The sequence below is a fragment of the Chenopodium album genome, chromosome 12 (assembly GCF_948465745.1).
Source record: "Chenopodium album chromosome 12, dcCheAlbu1.1, whole genome shotgun sequence".
Lineage (NCBI taxonomy): Eukaryota > Viridiplantae > Streptophyta > Magnoliopsida > Caryophyllales > Amaranthaceae > Chenopodium > Chenopodium album.
In genome coordinates, this window is record NC_137845.1 from 40,184,245 (window position 1) to 40,206,705 (window position 22,461).

At 35.4% G+C, this 22,461-nt stretch overlaps 1 long non-coding RNA gene and 1 other non-coding gene across 2 annotated transcripts; both read right to left on the reverse strand.

Moving 5' to 3' along the window:
* Positions 1-6,530: 6,530 nt before the first annotated feature.
* Positions 6,531-10,680, reverse strand: LOC145572392 (uncharacterized). The gene is made up of 2 exons (XR_014096823.1): positions 10,514-10,680; positions 6,531-7,926 (listed from the first exon to the last, which is right to left on the reverse strand). It is a non-coding gene; the product is annotated as an uncharacterized LOC145572392 (long non-coding RNA).
* Positions 10,681-15,613: 4,933 nt separating this feature from the next.
* On the reverse strand, positions 15,614-15,719 carry LOC145573376 (small nucleolar RNA R71). The gene has a single exon (XR_014097420.1). It is a non-coding gene; the product is annotated as a small nucleolar RNA R71 (small nucleolar RNA).
* Positions 15,720-22,461: the final 6,742 nt, after the last annotated feature.

Consider the following 22,461-nt stretch of genomic DNA (forward strand, 5'->3'; position numbering starts at 1 on the left):
ATCACTACTCTCAATAGGTCGATAAGTGTTGTTTTGGAATCTCAAGTTTTACTCAATATTTTAGGGATCTAGGGTTTCTATGTTGGTTGATTTAAGTGAACTTAATTCATGAACACAACATTCGAAATCCTAGACATGCATCCAACATATTATTCATATATATAATCATAAATACATATCGAAAACATAAATAAATGATGCATTTGGCAACTAGAATGATCCCTTGAGTCTTCAAGTCTTCAAGGGTCTTCTTTTGCAACTTCATGCCTTCGTCTTCCAAGAACCTCCATGTTCAAGACATAACCAAAATAATGCAATTAATAATATCTACGATTAGGACTGATCTAAATATTAAGGTACAAAAACACTCAACGGTTCGCAGATCGTATTTAGATTTACAAAAGCACATGACAGAACGCAATCCGTATTTTCTATCCTAATTAGGCCCTACTAGTTTCCATTTTATAAAACCTGTGAGAGAATATACATTCCATTCATCCATTCACTATTTGTGAATGGCCCATGCATTTTACAACGATAAACAAGTAACAATGCACAAACACGCGTAAACTAGTAACTGATTTAGGTGGTTAATCCGATTAACCCGCCTAATTAAAACTAGTCAAAGTTGTTTAACCGATTATGTAATTTAGCACAATTAAAATTGAAGCTCCCACTAAATTCCGCATCTATCTTAATTAATCCAATTAAGCCGTCGGTAAACCCAAAATTATGCCAAAATAAAATTTTGCAAATGCCGCTCAAAACCGAGGCCCAACCTCCAAAATTTTAATTAAAATAAATAAACATAATTTAAATAATTAAAACCGACAAAACGCAAAATAATTGCCTAATCATTGAGGAGAGTAAGCCCAAAACATTAAAGGGGGGTACTGCTAGGCTGCCTAGTCGAGCAGCCTTGCTGGGCTGCCTAGCAGCCCAGCTCACTGCTGGCAGGTGCTCCCCACATGGTGCCCAGCAGCGCAGCACTTGCTGGACTCGGCAGCCGCACAGCATGCTTGGGATGCTTGCGTGCTGCTAGGCTGGCCGGTGCCAATGCGCTAGCTGGCTGGCTGGCTGGACAGCCCTACCTGTGCGGCACACACGCACTCTACCACGCACCAATGCACTACACTTGCTCGCATCACACACATTCGCACATGCGCACCAAGTGCACAACCCTTATCTCTCGGCAGCCACATGCGGGCTGCGCGAGCAGCCCAACTGGCCAAGGGAAATTCGTGGCTATTGTGCATCGGTTTCCGTGCTAGTGCCTCAGGATTATTTCCCTATTTGTGTGACGTTTCTAATCAATTCTAAATTGATTTTAGAACCAATATTTTGAGCAAAATGAAATTAAAATAAGTCCAACGTAATAAATTCATCCAAGTGCACAAAATCAAAATTATTCCCAAGAACTATTCATTAATAAAATTGGTTCAACTTGGTGCAATAGAATAAATAAGGGCATTACTCACTATTAATTTAATTAATTTAAATTAATCAGGAGATTTGACAAAATAAAAGGGAGTTGAAATTATGAACATAAAATTTAAATAAAGATTCCAACTTTAACTTGTGAATCCTTGAAAAATTATATCTTCCAATATGAAGATAAATGAAATTTCTATCACAAAATTGAAACTTTATAATTTCAATCAACTTAACACATGATTAAATCAAAAGTCCAACAAAAATTCATGGAATTTAGTAACTCAAAGTTCCAACCAATTAAAAGAATTAAAGATTGGATCTATAGTACTTAGAAGCCTCAAAGAACAAATTTTTTCACACTTAATGCAATGAATTTGCAATTATGTGAAAATTTAACCAATCTTTCAAGCACTAATTACTACAAAGTAACCATGCTTAAAGAGGTAAAAAGCAGAAACATTAAGGAAAGAACCATATACATAATCACCATAATTATGCCATTAAGATTCAAGGTTAAAAGATTTAAAATTTTTTGTCAAAAACGAAAAATCATCGAAAAAAGGCATTTCTTGTCAGATTTTGGCTTTTTCACAGTCCTAAAAGGGTTTAAACGTTCTCAGAACGCTGTTTTCACCCAAAATTCACCAAAATTCCCTTTTTTGGGCGAAAATATGGGTTCGTGGCCAAAAATCAGCTTTAAAACGGGTTTAAAATTAATAAAACTGAGCTACTAATCTAATTAGTAACATAAACCAGAAAAATAAATCGTAAAAAACACCTTGAAAATTATTTGTTATAAAAATAAACGAGCAAGGCTCCGATACCGCTATTGGGTTTCGATGAGTCCGACTCACCGCGGAGATAAAACCCGAGCCCAAGAACAAACTTACAATTAATATAACAAAATGCATAAATAACAAGAATAGAGAAAAGACTAAATTACCCTTATAGCGTGCTTCGCTCAACCGGATGGAGCTCTTACTTGAGAAAACTCGAGCCTCGCAAATGGCAAGGACCTCCAACGAAATCCCCCCACAACTCGACCCGACCGGTCTACTACTTGAAGGTTAGCCAAATCCAACCAAAAAGACTACCCGAGTAATTAATGAGCTTATAGGTTTTCTCTCAAGTGGAGATGCCTAATTGAGATCTTACTCAAGTGAACAATCCCAAGGTATGCCTTAGCTATTTATAAGGAGTGCTTCCTTGTGAATTCCTCTCATCTTTCAATGTGGGACTTTTTCAAAAAAAGATCCCACATGGAAAGAATGTTGAATTCAATTCCTAGTTAAATAAACCAAGGAATAACTAAGTAACAAGTGTCATATGGTTAGGTGAGGACCACTTCCTCACTTGCTCCCCAAGGCAACTCACATCCATTGTGAACTAACCATGTGGCACCTTTCGGCCTGCGTCCATGACCCGTCACTTGGGTCCACGGCCCTTGCCACATGGCACTGCCAACGTGGTTGTTACGTGTGCTGCCACATGGCGTGCTGCCATGTGTGCTGCCACGTGGCACACTTTTATTTGGCGCGCTTCCCTATCATTTCGCGCGGCTAGGGTTTTTACTTATTACCTGAAGCATTCTCCCGTCTCGCCAATTCCTAAATTTTGGCTCGACTTTTAAGATTCAGTTCTGACGCTCTAAGCTCGGAATCCAATGTCTTTGTTCACAATAATCGAGTGACTCATTAATTCCTCTTGGATTAATTCGTCGTGTCGGATCGTTAGTTGCTTGGGTGTGACCCGAAGGGTTCAGTCAAGATTAAGCTATTATATTAATTATACATTAATATTACTGATCGAAAGTGGCCTCCACCTAGGCATTCCGATCACTTGAACTTACTAAATAAATAGCTTTACAATAGCTCCAAACCCTCTATCGGAATAATACACTTGTTCGAAGGACACCATTCCTTTCATCAAAATGTTCAAAATGTTTCTCTCAATTAGTTTATTTTTTTCCGAAATTGTGTTTTCAACTTTTCTCAAAAGGCCATGTTTAATATCATCAATTTAGCGACATTCCACCAATGGTTACTATCTTGGATCTTGAATGCTAAAAAGTTAAGACTACTTGTACTCTTCAACTTATTTTAGATGCTTATTATTTATTCCATTCAAATCAAACCAAATGATTGATGAGATCGACAATCTTAACCATTTGTGTCATTAGGAAGCCATCATTGTTTTAGAAATTCCTTATTATAGTTTTATGGTAAATTTGTTGAAAATCATCTTATAAAAACCAAATTTTGTTGAAAACCATCTTATAAATTTAATTTTTTTTTTGTCAAAGAACGCTAAGTTTTTTTAAAAACAAAATTGTCAAAGTACACCTGTTTTAAAATTTTGTTTTGCTAAGTCTCACTATTCCCCTAGATTCTAACTAATTACTTACATTTCCTCACGTGACCCACTTAACCCCACTTTTCTTTTATTTTGCCCCTTTTTCCTCCATTCATTCCCCTCTTCGTCACTGCTCTTCATCATAATTTGGTTTTTATAACCTTTTATACAATTGCACAGAAATGTAAATGACGAAGGAGGAATGAATGGAGGGAAAAGGGGGGAAAATAATAGAAAAGTGGGGTTAAGTGGGTCACGTGAGGTGCACATGTTAATCAACGCTGGAAAAGTCAATCAATAGTCGAAATCCAAAAAGTGGTGGGATTCAACGAAAAAAAGTTTGAAACAGGTGTGCTTTGACAAAAAAAGAATTTAAGATGGTTTTCAACAAAATTTGGTTTTTAAAAGATGGTTTTCAACAAATTTTCCTCGCTTTATTAGTAATAGACATATATGATGACCTTCAATATTATTATGATTATTGAGATATTGAGGGGGATAAACTTTAAGGAGAACCCCTATTTATCAAAATAATTAGTTTGTGTTTATCAAGGAGACAATTGTAATATCATAGACAAACGCTGCTTGAATTAGCAATTTCGATGTAATTGCCACTAGATAAACAATTGTTGTTTATCATGAAGATCAACTTGTATTTTCCCTAGACTTGAAGCCTAGTTGTAAAGTTAACAAGCAGTAGTTACTTAATCCTTGTGGGGCATGTGTTGTAGTGTATGATGAAGTTGAGTTTTTGAACTTTTGATGGATCTAAGAACCATCGTTAAGTGCTAAATGATAAGTGTAAGAAATATGCCTTGGATCCGAGTTTTGGTGTCGGAATACATTTTTGTTCATGGCCGTCCTACAAGGCAAGTTCGCCCTGGAAGATAGGGTGAATAAGATTTGGATAGTTACCCTCAATCGCCTAACCGGGCGGGTTCCCCTGCCAAACCGGGCAAACAAGGGAAGCTACATAATTGAGAAGGTCATTCAAACTTTTGTCTAGCTCGCCTAACTGGGCAAGTTTGCCCAATCAGACTGAGCGAAGAAGAGCACATGTGCTCGTGCGTTTTATAAGTAGCGGTTTGGGTTTTTCGGTTTCCACGAATCCGTTTCTATTAAAGGTAATATTATATAAACTTCATAGGGCGAATTTGTACTCTATTTTTCCCAATATCAATAAAAATTATTACTCTCGTCTGCCTGTGGACGTAGCCAACGCATTGTTGGTGAATTACGGAAATTCTAAGTGTGTATTTCTTGTTACTTTTACATTTGGTTCTTTTTTGCATCCGTTATAACAATAAGTATTTGAGGGATCCACCGTGAGGGTTGAGATATTAAGCCCTTAATGAATTCAACACAAAGTGGACACCTTGTTTGATTCACTGACTAAATTAATGTGAGGTTGAACATTTATAGTGCTCTTTATGATGAATCTATAATCTTGTGGGGGTTAATCACCACTTCCTTCATCCCTTAATACAAAGTCTCTTTCTACCATTTTATTTACTCACATAATAAAGTGAAAGAGACTTTTAATTTAGGGACGGAGGGAGTACTAAGTTGTATCTTTAAGAATAAACTTTCATGAATATGTTTAACCATATTAACTAAGTTGTATTGTTGAGAACCACTTGAGGAAACACCTACATGGATGTGAAGATCAACCATCATCTATGAAAAATTAGGCAGTTTCTCTTCTAAAGTTTCAATAATAGAAAGTACTTGGCTTTGTAATGTACTAAACACTAATCACGGAGGTTATCTGACTCTTAAAGATAGGTATGATATGTGTTGTATAGGGTCTGGATCTAAAGCTTGTAGTTTCAAGGTTAGCCCACTGCTCAGATCAAAGGGCTTAAAGATTTGTCCACCCTTGGAATTGTAAACCATTTTGCGTTGCTTCACTAAGTATCTAGTTTAATTTGTTTTAGAAGATGGTATTGGAGTCTGACTGTCAAATGGTGATCATTCGGCTGTCTAAGGACACTACCTACATGTCTGATTTGGGTTCCATCTTAGATGATATTCTATTCATGAAAAAAAAAAAAAAGTGTGATGTACTAAGCTCCTCTTATGCCTAGGAATTTCTTGAGTAATCTCTCTATCTATTTTTATTCTCTATTCCTTAATCTGATAGCGGGGGGTTGTTGGAGTAACATTTGAAAATTATAGAATGACATTTACCCTTGGTGACTAGGAATTTTGCCTATTGGGCTATGCAACAATCATTTTTTGTGTTTAAAAAATAAAGTTAGACTGTTTGCTTGTTCTGTGCCCTGTGATTGGGCAGACACACCATCCCGAGCACAAGACGGTTTATTTTTCCTTTTTATTTTTGTGATTATAGTGTCTCATCATGTGAACCAGACAAACGAACAACTAACCCAAATGGACATTTAAGATTTTCACTTATAGTGTCTCACCCTGTAAACCAAACAAACGAACAATTAACCCAAATGGACTTTTAAGATTTTCACCTAGCCTTTATTAGATTGCTTATGAGTTTGAGAAATCTCATTTGTAGCAAATAAAAAGAAACATAAGTAGTATAATTTACAACACTCAATGGTACTATATATAACCAATATCCAATTATCCGTACCATTTCAATGTCTGTAAAATACAAAGAGCAACTTTCATTTCAATCAAAGTTCTCAATTAATCACTTTTGACTTAAAAGCTTATTTTGCACACTATGTTTTACCAATTATGATTCATGAAGACTTAAGATCTGGAAGTTCAAAAGCATCAAAACAAACAGAAAATAATTCACTATACGCAGATAAACAACAGATTCAGACATAAATAATAATATAGTCACACAACCAACGGGAAATTATATACATCAACCACCTCTACTTTCTGGGATCATTTACCAAAATGGCTAATTTAACAAAAGTATTTCCCAAAACAGCTAATTATAGAATTTAATTCCAAAACTAGCTAAATTATTTATTTGGTAGGAAATTATCTATTTCTTATTTTCCTTTAACCAAACAGGTTCACTTTTTTGGGTTTTTTTTTTCAATTTTTTTTTTTAATTTTGTTTGTTTTGGGTTTATTTTAAATTTGATCTTTTTTTAGTTGAAAAATTTAAAGGTCAGTAATTTTGTACATTACGTAGTATATGGTCTTTAAATTCCGATTTGCCAACATTTCCCATTTTATGGATTTAAAAAAAAAATTATTATTTTGGTTTTTTTTGGGAAATTTTAAAGCCATAGTTTAAAATATCTATTAATTTGGGAAATAACATAAACATAATATATTTGCAGCAATTCTCACTTTTTTTTTATAAAGTTACACAAAATAATAAAATATCTCAGAAAATAAAAAAATCACTCAAAAAATTGTTCCAAACTTGCAATTAACAAAAATGAGCCAACATTAGCATAGGGCATACAATTAGCAAACATGAAAAAAATGAACAATACCTTAAAATCCCTTATCGTCGTATAAATTTGCGGTTGTGTTGATAGAACAATAGTACTTTAAATTTCATTTTTTTGTGATACGATCACGTCGATCAAGACAAAAAAAAATTGGTCTTTTTTTGTGATGTTGAAATTAGGGTTCCTATGATCAACTTTACGTATATATGTATATAGCTTCTAAACTTTCCAACTAAAAAAAAACCCAAAAAAAAAGCAAAATGAATAAATAAATAAAAATAAAATAAAAATAAAAAAAAAAACCAAAAAAGTGAACCAAATTGGTCCAAAGGAAAATAAGAAATAAATAATTTTTCTTCAAGTCAACATTTTAGCTAGTTTTGGAATTAAAATTTACAATTAGCCGTTTTGATAAATACTTTTATAAAATTAGTCATTTTGGTAAAAGATCCCAATTTCTCTGTGTTTAGTAACTTAAACCTAGTAAATACCCATTGATCTGACTTACAGCTTCATAGGTACCTTGAAAGTAACTAAACTTGCGATTGTTTTCCTTCTGAAGGCGGTGGGCCTCTGAATGGTGGAGCAGGAGGTCCATAATACTGCGTTGCTGCTTTACGAGCTCGAGCCCTTCCAAGCAGATAAGCAGCTAAAACTATGATTAGGACTAGTAGTAGTAATGGCACAGAAATCACAATGACAAATCCCATCTTTGCCTCGTTTTCTTCTTGTTTAATTGATTCTGCAAGTGCACATTTGAAACATGTACATAGATTTCAGGTGATCAGTATGTTTGATTGAATTCGTTTTATAAGTTAACACACAAAATATAATAAAGAATTTAAGTAAGTCGAAGGTTCTGTAAATGTAAGACAGAACAATCTATATAAAGTAAGTCCCATGGCATTCATCTCTAGATGTCATGAAAAGTTAAGAATCCACCCGCAACTACAAATTTTAGTTTGTAAGCTATTGGTGCTATATGTTCTTTTCATCTTAAAAAGTAATTCGAATAAATGCCAATAGATTCATATTGGTTCAACTAAGGGTTATGCAGGTGAAAAAGAACGAAGTCTAATGTGTATTTTACCACTTTTTCACACACCACCAGACCTTCCATATTGTTACTATTCAAGGAAATTGTCTTCATCTTTATAAAACCGAGAGAGAAAACGAAAAATACATATACTTAAAATAGAACTAAAAAAAAAAAAAAAAAGGGAATTTTTAGAAATTACTCTGATCTTCTGTTTCAGAAAGGACTCGATTCATGTGGAGTTTCCATTGGTTTAACCAACTATTGTTTATGTTTACATATCACTATACTTTCTTTTTTTTTTCAGTAAAAAATTATTGCTAAAAGTCAGATAGAAAGGTACAAACACCTCCAAAGCAGAAGACATTACAAGTATGATAATTTTCTCAATGAAATGAAAACAGTAAATAACACAGCACATAGAGCGATACCAGCAAGAGCAACCACAAAAATAGCAGCTCAAATAGAATAAAAAACACCAGTTCACAGATCAGACTTGAACCTTGATAAAGAATATACACTGAACAGTCTCATCATACGTTTAAAATATGTCGTTATGTACATATTATTTTATCATGTAAGTTTTCCTAAAAGAGTTTAGACTGATACTTTGTAACCTTATATATATTGATCAATGGAATACTCTCCGGGTTGAGGAGTTTTACACAATTCAACAACCCTAATACTCAGCAACCACTCGAGATTGAAGAGCAAAATCCATCACTTCTGTGGAAAAAAAATTAATTCTCTTGTACACCGTATTTGCCTAAGAAATTACACATTTATAAGTACGTACACCTTATATCGAATACTTTGAATGTTCACAAGCATAAGATTGTTCACAATAGACCTCATATAATTGACTATCTTTGAACGAGCAAAAGTTAAATTCAAGGAATCTATTATGTAACAGAGCTCAGATTGAATAAGCCTGAACACACACAAGCACAAATCAAGGAATCGATTATGTAAGTAATGTAGCAGACATCAAATTGAATAAGGTACGCAACACATACAATCACAGTATAATTAAAGAATCAAATTCTTAGTAGGTATGCCTTAAAAGGGGTTGGCGAAGCAATTGCTCATACATACAAACAGTCAAACAAAAAAACCAATATTTTGGTTGCAATATTATCATTTGGATAGCAATGATCAACAACCAAATTCAGCCAACAAACAAAAATGACAAACTCAAAACAGAATAGTCAATTTCTCCTTTTACATTCTTGTTCTTGGATAAGAAAAATGAGTACCTAGCATTTTGTATTTTGTTTATGTTAAATTTCCATTGAAAAGAAAATCAAATTACGCAAAGCAAGGCAGCACCCAAAAATCTCTTACATATGATAATCTTGCACACATCAATCACTCGGTGAAGTAAGCAAAAGTACGATTGGGTACGAAAATGTGACAGAATTTACAAGCACATAACAAGATTAAGATATCATGATCAACAAAAGACGGAGGGAAATAAAACAAGGGAGTTGAAGAACTTTATCCTAATTAGTCAAAATGAAATTTTTTCTATACTCTACAAACGTAACTTACTCAAACTCAAGAAATAAAGAAAAAAAATGATAATTCTGATCATTGCACACAAATGGATAATATACATGAGTTACTACATAACCATTGCAAGTTCTGCAACTATAAAATAAGTTGCACGAATCTGAATTTTATAGTCATTTGTTAATTGTCACACAAAACTATTGTTCTATACTTGATTTATTTATTTTTTTTAAATGAAACTATTGTTCTACACTTCTACAGTCATTTGTTACAAGTGACAACTTTATACTTCCTCCGTTCCAAATAGTATTATAACAATGGAGCTTTTGCACTATTTATCACTCTTATATAACCATATAATATGATATTACGTTAAATAAAATACAGTCACGTGGAATCTTATTAGATTCGTTTCATAAAATAATACTATCACAATATCAATTTTTTATAATTTTTATACTTATAGAATGAGGAAGGGCAAATTTGACAAAGGGGTGTTAAATACCAATATGACAAACTATTCGGACTAAAATGAAAACAAATGGCATAAAGCAATTCTTGGACAATAAAATATAGTAAAGGTAATTTAGAATCGTGAAACCCAGAAAGATTATGGATCAAAAGTAATACTACTTCGTATGAATCAGTTTGATACAGTATAGTAATTGTAAATAAACATAGCAACGCTTGAATCAAAATTAAATAAAAAGAAATTGAAAGAAGAAAAACTTATGATCGTAGCAATTGATCAGAACAACTAGTTGATGGGTGGAATTTATACCTCGGTTCAAAATTCTGGTAACATAGATAGAGGGGCGGGCGCTGATGAGTCCACCGACTAAGCCAAATATTGGAGCAGGAAGTTGAGGCTAATTTGTATCCACTAGTTATGAAATTTTATTACACGTCTCTTGTGTTTTCCGAATTTTAAGATATTGAATTATTGACGTACTATTTACTTTTTAAGTTTTAAGGATTAGTTTGATTTTGCCATTCAGATTTATACTAATATATTAAAACGGGTTTCTAAAAACGTTTTTATGCCATGTATATTCTCTCACTACGCCATGTCACTAACTCAACTCCTTATTATGCCATGTCTTGGAAAAAAAATATATGGGTGAGAAGGTTCAAATACTTGACCTCTTCAAAGAGATATTATTGTTTAACCACCTAGGCTAATAGCCAATTATGCTTTAATGTAGCACACTAAATAACATTATACTATAAAAAAAAAGTAGAAAATACATACTACATACATACTATTAAATGCTCTTAAAAATTAGCAGTTGCACAACTATAAAAGTAGTATCCCGAGGCAACGCCTAGGCTACTCACTAGTATGTTAATGATATAGTGATATACCGAGCATGTAGCCCTTAGGGCTATATATATGTATTAAATATATTTTCTAAAATTCAATTAATTTGGGAATGTATTTCAAAATTACGCGTATACCGCTACAATTAATGTTACTTTATTCTAAATATTTCCTTTTTTAGCTTCAAATATTTACCTAAAGACAAAGAATTAGGTTTCGTCAACATTTAACACTTTTCGTCAAAAAATCATAAAATTTAACGTTTTGAAATAAGTTTATCGATTTTGGGGTCAACAACATGTTCTTTTGATATTCCAGATTTCCAGAGGCCATTTTGGTCTTAAAACTCCGATTTAAGCTCTAAATTAAAAATTAATGATTGGAGATACTTTGTTTTGCATACTAAGCAAGCAAAATGAGGCACTTTTGATAATTTTATGTCAAATTTGACTTATCAATACACCAAGATGACCCCAAAAATCTTAATAGAGGAAGTTTCAACACGAAAGTCGATGATTTTTGTTAAAAAAATATATGAAAATATTTTTACATAAAGTGTTATGTGGTGGTGAAATCTATTTTTTTTCCCCTTTTAATTTTGTTAGTTTTCTAATAAAAATTAAATGGGTGCTTAGTTCAAAAAATGGTGTTTTGAGGGTTTAGTTTAATATATACAACTTTTTCTTACTTTAATGAGTAATTGAAAATGTTTGGATTGATAAAAGAAACAATCTATTGTATATTACTCATATAACTAAACAATGTTCACTTCACCTTATTTTTGCTAAACCAAAATTACTTTTACTGAAATGAAATTATTTTTGTTAAACTTAAATTATTTTTACTGAATTGCAATTATTTTTGTTGAAATGAAATTATTTTTATTTTTCTCTATTAGTTTCTTCTTTAAAGTTATAGATTTTTATATAACTGAAATTATTTTAATGAACTAGACTTATTTTATTTTATTGAAGTGAAATTATTTTTGTCGAGCTGAAATTATTTTGACCGGATATTTTTTTCCCAAGGTGAAGTAAACAGAGTCTAGAATTGAGTCAATCACTTTATTAGAAGTGGACAGGCCTAAATCTAAGTTTAAGGTACAAAATTAGTTTGATCTAAAATGTTAAATTGTGTGAAATACCTCTGGAGTGTATTTTATTGATTATAAATAATTAAATATATATTTGGTATCAAGTTATAATAATGATAGTCCTAAATGTGATGGGATTTTTTTTTTTTTAAGAAATGTGATGGGAATTCTGATATAATAAGGTCGTGTTCACTTCACCTTATAAAAATAATATTAAGTAAAAATAATTTCAGTTCAGTAAAAATAAGTTCAGTTCCATAAAAATAATTTCACTTTAGTAAATATAAGTTCAATTAAGTAAAAATAATTTCAGTGCAGTAAAATTCAGTAACTTTAAAGAAGAAATATAATAGAAAATCAGTAAAAATAATTTCACTTTAGCAAAAACAATTGAAGTTAAGTAAAAATAATTTAAGTTCAGCAAAAATAATTTCAGTTTAGTAAAAATAATTTCAATTCAGCAAAAATAAGGTGAAGTGAACGAGGCCTAACAATAAATTTACATTTTCATTTTTTTAGGATTAACAACATATATATTTTCATAAAATAATACTCTCTATTTTTATGTAAGTGTTTCATGTTGACTTTTTGTATTATTTACGTAATTTTCTTTGACCAATATGAAATCAATCGGCACAACGTATAATTTTTGAATATTTACTTTGTATAATTTTATCTTTACTTATGGATAATTAAAGGCATTATAGGTTAGATTTTTGCATTGGCATACATGCTTAGTGAAATTGAGATACTTAAATAATAAAACAAAGAGAGTATTCTTAACCAATGAAGAGAAACTCGCATTCAAAGCAAGAGGTGATTGTATGCTAAATTTGGATATAAAATCCAAAATTAAAGAAAGTTTGTGAAAGGCTTTCCTTTGTGAAAATGTCTACTAGTTGATATTGCAAAGGAACATATAGAACTCAAATTTCACCCAACACAATTTTTTGTATAGAACAAAATGTATATTTATCTCCACATGTTTGGTGAGTTGGTGTTGTATGGAATTGGTGGAGTGGTGTATTGCACAGACATTATCTCAATAAACAAAAGTAGCCTAACGAAGACGACAATGTAACTCAAGTAGTAGGTTAAGATGGAGCCAACATGCTTCATAAACAACATTTGCAACGCCTTCATATTCTACGTTTGCATCAAATTTTTATAAGGTCAGTTGCTATTTTGGAGACTAAAAATTATATTGATGAGTGTCATTAATGGCACTCTTAGGCTAGGTTTTCTTTATAGTTTTATTCTCATTTTTAGTCCTTTTTGCCGTGTTTTTACGTAATAATGCTTTTTTGCGTGTTTGTGTGTAAGTTTAGAGAAATGCATGCTTTTAATGGTTTTCGTGTCATTTTGTTCATTTCTCGACTATTCCTCTCGATTCTTTGTTCCCTTGATTTGTTTTGTAGTTGTGTTGAGTTTCCCGAGGTATGATCACCAAGGAGAAAGCTCGAGCGCATTCAAGAAAGTTGATGGAGCAAAGTTCAAGATTCCGGAAGCGCAATTCAAGCTAGCTTCGCGAGCTCGAGGGCCTTGGAAGTTATGCTTTGGCTTGAGGCATTCAAATGCTTGGAAGATAAAGGAGCTGCCCTTCTCACGAGCATCGCCTCGAGTGCACCAATGATAGGGATGCTCGGATGCGCGGAGATTGATCGAGCAAGCGAAGGAGGCAAGGCCACGAGCACCGAGCAGGGAAGCGCGCGCGGCACAGGGGGTGCGTGCGCGCAGACCCACCTGTGCGTGCGCGCGGCTTGGTGGTGTGCACGCACCAGGTGCCCCGCCCCCTTCGCTCGTTTCTTCTATTTATACCCTTAAACTTTTCCTTTTTAGGGGGACGACTTAATTTGTACTTGACATATATTTTTCCTGAATTAGTAGAGAGAGAAAGTAGAGAGAGAAGCTTAAGATACTTGATTGTACTTGAATTTGATCTTTGATTTCAACTTGATCTTGGATTTTTTCTTCTCATCAATGAAAGATTGTGAGATTTCTTTCCTTTGAATTTACTTCTATTGCAATTTTCTTTAATTTTTGAATGTTTGATTTGAATTTCATTCTTTTCTTTAGAATTTGTTGAGAGATTGAATTCCTTCTTGATTAAACTTGAAATGAATATGGTTTTGATTGAATTTGTTTTGTTTTTCAATTTCACTATGATTAGTGAGTAGATTAGTTGCTAGGGAGAAGGGGAAGGATGCTAGATTGATGATTTTTGCTAGTTGATGATCCTTGATTGATTGAATAGTTGCAATTAAATTGGTTGACATGATTGTGCATGTGATTAATTAGACTAGGAGTGATCAACCTATAAGATTAATCTAGATTGCATTGTAAATTTCAATGACATGAACCCTTGATTTGAGAATTGCTTTAATTGATTTATTTTGATTGTGATTTTCCTAGTTAGCCATTCATAGTGAACCCTAGCTTGGCTTATAGGAGATAGCTCTTGAATTCCTTTGATTGCAACTATTGTTTGTCCTTTGCAACGTTTGAATTGATTGAGTTATCCTTCAATTAGCATAATCATTGAGCTTGCATGTGGAACCAATATCCCTAGTGTTTAGTACACTGAATTTCTCGATTTATCTAGTTTTCTCGATACCTTAGTTACCAACCACATCTTCTCACAATCTTTGAAGTAGCTTGACCTAGGCTATAGCTTGCACCTACTCATTCCCTTGGGTTCGACCCTTGACTTACCATATACTTGTATTAGGTTGGTCGAGTGTTTATAAATTTTCTTTGGCTCTAGGAAAGGGTAGAACACGACCTACTTTTCCCTACGTTAAAAATGGCGCCGTTGCCGGGGAGTGATATTGGTGCTTTTTTATAGTTGTTGAGTCTATTTCATCTTTAATTGAAAATACAAAAAGATTTTCTTTTAGGCTACATTTGTAGCCGTGCTACTAACCATTTCTTTTGAGATTTTATGCATAGAGCACGTGGTCGTTCACTAGTGCCATTTGATCTAAAAATTGAGAAAACTATTGCAAGGTTAAGGGGTGCTAGACGATCTTTGAGCCCTAGCTTTTCAAGTGAAGAAGAACCACAACAAGAAGAACAAGCAAGAATGGGAGAAAATCCAAGGGTGGCATTGAAAGAATTGGGGATTCCCGGTGCATATAGATTTGAGAGTGGGATTGCTCCACCTACAACACCGGAAAATGACTTTGAAATAAGACCGACAATGATCACTTTGATAGAGAGGCGACGATTTAGTGGGGCCAAGCATGAAAGCCCGCTAAATCATCTCAAGGAGTTTGAAAAGTATTGCAATACTATCAAGGTGAATGGAATTTCCCAAGAATTCATCCGCCTCAAGCTTCTTCCCTTTTCGCTCATAGGGCGTGCCTTGGAATGGCTAGACAAGGAAGTCAAGCCGAATTCTCTAAGGACATGGGATGAAGTGACCAAGGAGTTTCTATCCCGTTTTTATCCACAAAAGAAAACGGCGGAGGCTAGAGCTTTGATTTAAGGTTTCAAGCAAAAGCCTAGTGAGAGTCTTTATGAATCATGGGAGAGATATAAAGAGTATCAAAGAGAGTGTCCTCACCACGGAATTCCTACGTACCAAATTATTCAAATCTTCTATGGAGGCCTTAGTCCTCAAGGAAAATCATGTTTAGATGGAGGAGCCGGAGGTCCTATCATGAACAAAACAGAAGAGGAAGTGGTGGACATAATTGAACACGTAGTGAGGTACTATAGAGATTCGCAAGATGGAGAAAGAGATTCAACTAGCAAGAGTAGCTCTTCGGTGTACTCGGTTGATCATCTAAATGCAATCAACAATCTATCCTCATAAATGACAAACTTGGGGAAGGAGATGTCCGCTATCAAGGCGAAGTTGGAAAGTGCTACCTACCAAGTTTCAAGTCTTCCCTCCAAATATAAGGGGAGAGGTATGTCTTCTAATTCTCAACCCCCTCCCTCTTCTAGTAACATGCCTAGTGGAAGCTTGTTTTGTGATGATTGTGGGTCGTATGATCATGATGTTTCTAATTGCCCTCATGCATGTATGGATGTTTGTGATGATCAAGATGGAAATGTGAATGAGCATGTGAACTATGTGTCAAATAATAATGATTCTAGGTTTGAGAATCAAAGAGGTCAATGGAATAGGAATTACAACAACCATGGCAATTTTGACAACTACAACGAAGGTGGTGGTAATAGGAACCATGGGAACCAAAATTCCCGAGGTAACTATAAAAACCAAGGTTATATTAGCCAAAATCATAACCAAAATTATGGTAATCATAACCAAGGGTATGGTAACCATAATCAAGGTAGAGGTAATTGGAACAATCAAAATAGGGGGAGTTTTCAAAATACTTCTCAAAGGGGTCCCCCACCCCGATTTGCTCCAAAGGCCCAAAATGATAATTCCTATGTTCAATCCTCTTCTTCTTCACATAGAACCAATTTAGAAGAAATCATTGAAAATCAAACAAATTTGTTGAACACTTACATGGCCGTAAGTGACAAGAAATTTAATGAAATGATGACTCATAATAAGATGCTTGAAAACCAAATTTCTCAACTTGCTAATGCTTTGAAAGACCATGCTAGTCCTTCTTATTTACCTTCCCAAGGCCTAGATCCCAAGAGACCGGTCAATGCTATTGTCACAAGGAGTGGTAAGGTTCTTGAGGAGAGTTTGCCTAGGAAGAGTAAGACCAAGGAGGGCACAAAAAAGGTTTTGGTTGAAGATGAGAGAGATGGTGCATCTTTGAGTAAGGTTGAGATTGAGAAACCTAGTGAGGTGAGAGTGGAGAAAGAAATTGTGAAACCCAAGCTTCCTTATCCACAAAAATTCATGAGACACAAGTTAGATGAACAATTTGGAAGATTCGTTGACATGCTCAAGCAACTTCACCTTTCTCTACCATTTACCGAAGTAGTCACCCAAATGCCTATCTACGCAAAATTACTCAAAGAAATTTTGAGTGGTAGGAGGACTTGTGATGGTGTAGAGACGGTGAACTTGACCGAGAATTGTAGTGCAATCATAATGAACAAGATGCCACCTAAGCTAAAAGACCCCGGAAACTTTTCCATCCCTTGTGCCATTTATAAAATGCAAATTGAGAATACCTTGTGTGACCTAGGAGCTAGTGTTAGCCTTATGCCATATTCGGTGTACCAAATACATGAGCTAGGGGAACTCTTACCTACTAACATCACTTTGCAATTGGCCGATAGGTCAATTAAGTTTCCTAAGGGTAAGGTAGAGGATGTTCCTTTGAGGGTTGGGAAATTTGTTATTCCGGTGGATTTTGTGGTGATTGACATGGACAAAGATGCTAACATTCCTATCATTCTAGGGAGATCATTCCTTGCTACTTCGGGTGCTTTGATAGATGTAAAAAGTGCTAAAATTTCACTCAAAGTAGGGGATGAGGTGATAGAATTTGATTTGAATGATAGTATGAAGTATCCAAGTTCTTCTTTAGAAAATTGCATGTTGATTGATTCTCTTGACCATGTTGTGTCTTCTATGCATGAGCAATTGCTCACTTCTAACGATGCTCTTGAGAATGTTTTGTTGCATAAGGAAAAGATAGGTGCTCCTAGCAAGGAGATGGCTTTGTATGAAGATGTGCTCAATGGAAGCCTTGAGGATGTTGAAGAGAAAATGTGTATGAGCATTTCTAGCCAAGAAGCGTTGCAACTGGCTACATCAAAGGAAGGTAAAGGTGTTCCAATGGTTGAGCTCAATCCTCTTCCATCACACCTTAGGTATGAATTCTTGGGACCTAACTCCACCTATCCCGTGATTGTTAGCTCTTCTTTGAGTGAGCGCCAAGCTCAAGAGTTGTGTGATGTTTTGAGAAAGCACCAAGGTTCTTTGGGTTATACCATTGATGACCTCAAAGGTATAAGCCTCGCTTTATGTACACATCACATAACCCTTGAGGAGGGTGCTCTACCTTTTATTGAGAGACAACAAAAGCTTTACCCCCAGATGGGAGAGGTAGTGAAGAAAGAGATCACCAAACTTTTGGATGAAGGAATTATATTCCCCATTTCAAGTTCTAGGTGGCTCTCTCCCATTCATGTTGTCCTAAAGAAAGGAGGCATGACCGTCGTCAAGAATAAGAAAGGTGAGCTCATTCCGACGAGGACGGTCATGGGATGGAGGATGTGTATAGACTATAGACGTCTAAACACGTCTACCAAGAAAGATCACATCCCCCTTCCTTTCATTGATCAAATGCTTGAGAGACTACTGAGGCACAAGTTCTATTTTTTTCTTGATGGTTATTCGGGATTTTTCCAAATCCCTATCCACCCGGACGACCAAGAGAAAACGACCTTCACTTGTTCATATGAAACATTTGCTTATAGGAGAATGCCGTTTGACCTTTGTAATGCTCCCGCAACATTTCAAAGATGCATGATGAGTATATTTGAAGATACGTTGGAGGAGGAAATGAAAGTGTTTATGGATGACTTCTTCGTGGGCGGTGTTTCATTTGAGGCATGTCTTGAAAACCTTGAGAAATGTTTGGCAAGATGTGAGAAGGTGAACTTGGTTTTGAATTGGGAGAAGTGTCACTTCATGGTGGAAGAAGGCATAGTCCTTGGCCATAAGATTTCTCACAAGGAGATAGAGGTGGACAAAGAAAAAATTGAGGTTATTGAGAAGCTTCCACCCCCGGTTAATGTGAAAGGAGTGAGATCTTTCTTAGGACAAGCCGGGTTTTATAGAAGATTCATCAAGGATTTCTCGCTCATTTCAAAGCCCCTCAATGATCTTCTTCAAAAGGATGCCGAGTTTATATTTGATGATAAGTGCTTGGAGGAATTTAATAAGTTGAAGAAGGCTCTAATCTCTACTCCTATTGTTCAAGCTCCAAGATGGGATTTACCTTTTGAGTTGATGTGCGATGCGAGTGATTCGGCAATTGGAGGTGTCTTGGGTCAAAGAGTGGAAAAGAAACTACATGTGATCTATTATATGTCCAAAACTCTAAATGGTGATCAAAGGAACTACACCACAACGGAAAAGGAGTTTTTAGCTATTGTTCGTGCTTTTGAGAAGTTCCGTTGTTATTTGTTGGGTTCCAAGACCATTGTCTTCACGGATCATGCGGCTCTCAAGTACCTTTTTGCCAAGAAAGAATCAAAGCCTAGGTTGATCCGGTGGGTGCTCGAACTTCAAACTTTTGATATTGAGATTAGGGATAAGAGAGGAGAGGAAAATGTTGTGGCGGATCATCTATCTCGTCTTGAAGATTCTCAAATTCATGATGATGGTTCTCCAATTGAGGATAGGATGCTTGATTACTTCTTATATGCTATTGAGACAAAGGAGCTCCCTTGGTTTGCCGACTTAGTGAATTTTCTTGCATGTGGGGAGTTTTCACCTTCCTTTTCTAAGAATCAACGAAAGAAGCTCAAGAGAGAGGCAAGACACTATGTGTGGGATGATCCCATCTTGTACAAGCGAGGAGTCGATGGCTTACTTAGGCGTTGTGTTCCAAATGAAGAGGTGCCTAGTGTTTTGAAGATGTGCCACTCGGATCCGAGTGGTGACCATATGGGTGTTTCTAAAACCGCCACTAAGATTCTTCAAAGCGGTTTATGGTGGCCGCATCTCTTCAAGGATTCATGGGGTTTTTTTAAGACATGCGACCGTTGTCAACGAGTTGGGAATATCTCCAAGCGAAATGAGATGCCTTAACAACCGATTCTTGAATTGGAGGTATTTGATGTTTGGGGAATTGATTTCATGGGACCGTTTCCCTCATCTTTTGGAAATCAATATAACCTTGTTGCGGTGGATTACGTGTCTAAATGGGTTGAGGCCATTGCTTCCCCAACTAATGACCACAAGGTGGTAATGAAGTTGTTCAAGAAGGTCATTTTAAATGAAGTTGTTCAAGAAGGTCATTTTTCCAAGGTTTGGTGTTCCAAAGGCGGTGATAAGCAATAATAGTTCTCATTTTATTCACAATGCCTTTCAAAAGATGTTGCGAAAGCATGGAGTTCATCAACGATTTGGCCTTCCATATCATCCTCAAATAAGCGACCAAGTCGAGGTTTTCAACCGTCAAATCAAGTTAATCCTTGAAAAGACGGTTGCAAGAAATAGGAAGGATTGGTCGGACAAGTTGGATGATGCTCTTTGGGCTTATAGAACGGCTTTCAAGACACCTATAGGTACCACTCAATACCACCTAGTCTACGGAAAATCATGCCATCTCCCAGTTGAGCTCGAACATTGTGCTTTGTGGGCAATCAAGAAGATAAACTTTGATTTGGCAAGCGCGGGGGAGAAAAGGTGGTTAGATTTTCATGAGCTAGAGGAGCTTCAATTTGATGCTTATGATTGTGCTAGTATTTACAAAGCTTGTTCCAAGGAAACTCATAATAAGCTTATTGATAAGAAAGAGTTTTGTGTTGGTGATAAAGTTCTTCTCTACAATTCGAAAATGAAGTTGTTTCCAAGAAAGCTCATGTCATGATGGAGCGGTCCTTACTTGATTAAGAATGTCTTTCCTAGTGGTGTTATAGAGGTTTCAATGATGGATTCTTCGTCTCCGTTTAAGGTCAATGGCCATCAACTCAAGAAGTATTTCGATGGTGCTTTTGTTGGCCTTATTCACATATTACTTCTCCGTCAACCACCTTAATAGGTGGAGAACGTCGAGCTATGAAGTTAAACAAGCGCTTCCCGGGAGGCAACCCGGTTTTCTAACCCTTTTGTTTTAATTTTTCATTTTTCTATATCTTTTATTTTTAAGAACTTATCTTATTCTTCTTTGTTTTCTTGATTTTAGGTGCCATGAGATTGGATCTATGAAAATTTCTAACAATTTCGGTGTTAATTCAAGGTTTCACGAGGTTTGGTTAAGCTTAGGTGAAGAAGTTTGTTGGGGTTTTATGCTCTCGTGTTTGCATTTTCATTGAGTTTCTACTCTTTTTCGAGTGAGTTTTCAACTTTTTAGTTAGTGCAAACACGAGAGTATGTTCATGGCCGAAATTTTCTTTCTTGGTGTGCACGCATCATAGGTTGCGCGCGCGCACCAAAGGGGTCAGAAATCTAAGCTCATGTTAATGAAATTTGACGGTTTTTGAACCACCCCCGTACCCCCCCTTGGTGTGCACGCACCACCATCCCTACACGCGCGCACCAAGAGGGTCAGATTTTTGGCCTTCTTTTAGTGCGTCTCAAGCAAAAATCAGCCCCCCCAAGCCCCTACCTGGTGCGCGCGCACCACCTGGCTGCGCGCACGCACTAGGTAGGCAGCGTTTTTGGCTCGTGTTGCAGCCCCAAGCACGCAGCATGCTCTGCCCCTACCGTAGCTAGTGCGCACGCACCAGCCACAGCACAAAAGCCCCCCTATTTCGTGCCCTCTTCTCCCTTGTTCACCCCCTTATTCACTCCTTTCTCTTACCCCGATTTCCCCTTCATTCCTCTACTCTTTCATTACTCATAAACCCTTTAAATCTCTTTGAATATTTAAGCACATTCATCCTTTTTAATTTCAATTCATCACAAAATTACATTAACCTCATTTAAATCTTTCAAAAATAAAAAAAAATTGAGGTATAATTGTTCGACTTTTTGAGGGTTTGTTTTGGTGCTTGAATCTTAACGTTGGTTCTTCTAATTGTTCTATATTCATCAATTGTGCAATTTGCAAGTAATTCAAAGCTTCGTTGAGGTATAATTTCTCATTTTCTAGTCATCTTCTTCCTCATTTTTGAAGCTTGAAATCCTTGTTTTTGCTTTCATGGTAGAACTCCATTGTTGGTTCTTTTAACTTGTAATTTGTGTTGAATGATGTTATTGGAGGTTAAATTGAAGCTTTTTCATGATGAATTTGTATACCTTGCTTGAATCCTTGATTCACCATTGTTGGTCATTTTCTCTCTCATGGGTATTCTATATGATAGTTTCATTTCTTTGATAATTCAATGTTTTGGGATTAATTTGCTCATAATGATTCATGATTTGGTCTCTTGTGTCCAATTTTGCCTTTACTTCATGACTAGTTGCTTCAAGCTTATGTCTCAATATTCATGGCATTGTTCATGTGTGACCATTTCTTGTTTCATTTTTGATTGAATAATGTTATGCTTGATTTTAGAGCAATTTCTTTTGAATATTCTTGAACAATGATAATTGTAAATGAACTGCTCATGAATTGCTTTGCTTCTTGTAGATGGTTCCTATCCGTCATAAGAAGCGTGCTAGAACAAGTTCAAGCAAAGCTAGGCACGTTGTTCCACCTCCCCCCGAGGTGGTAGAGACATACGACATTTAATTCTCTAAGGAATTACATTGGGA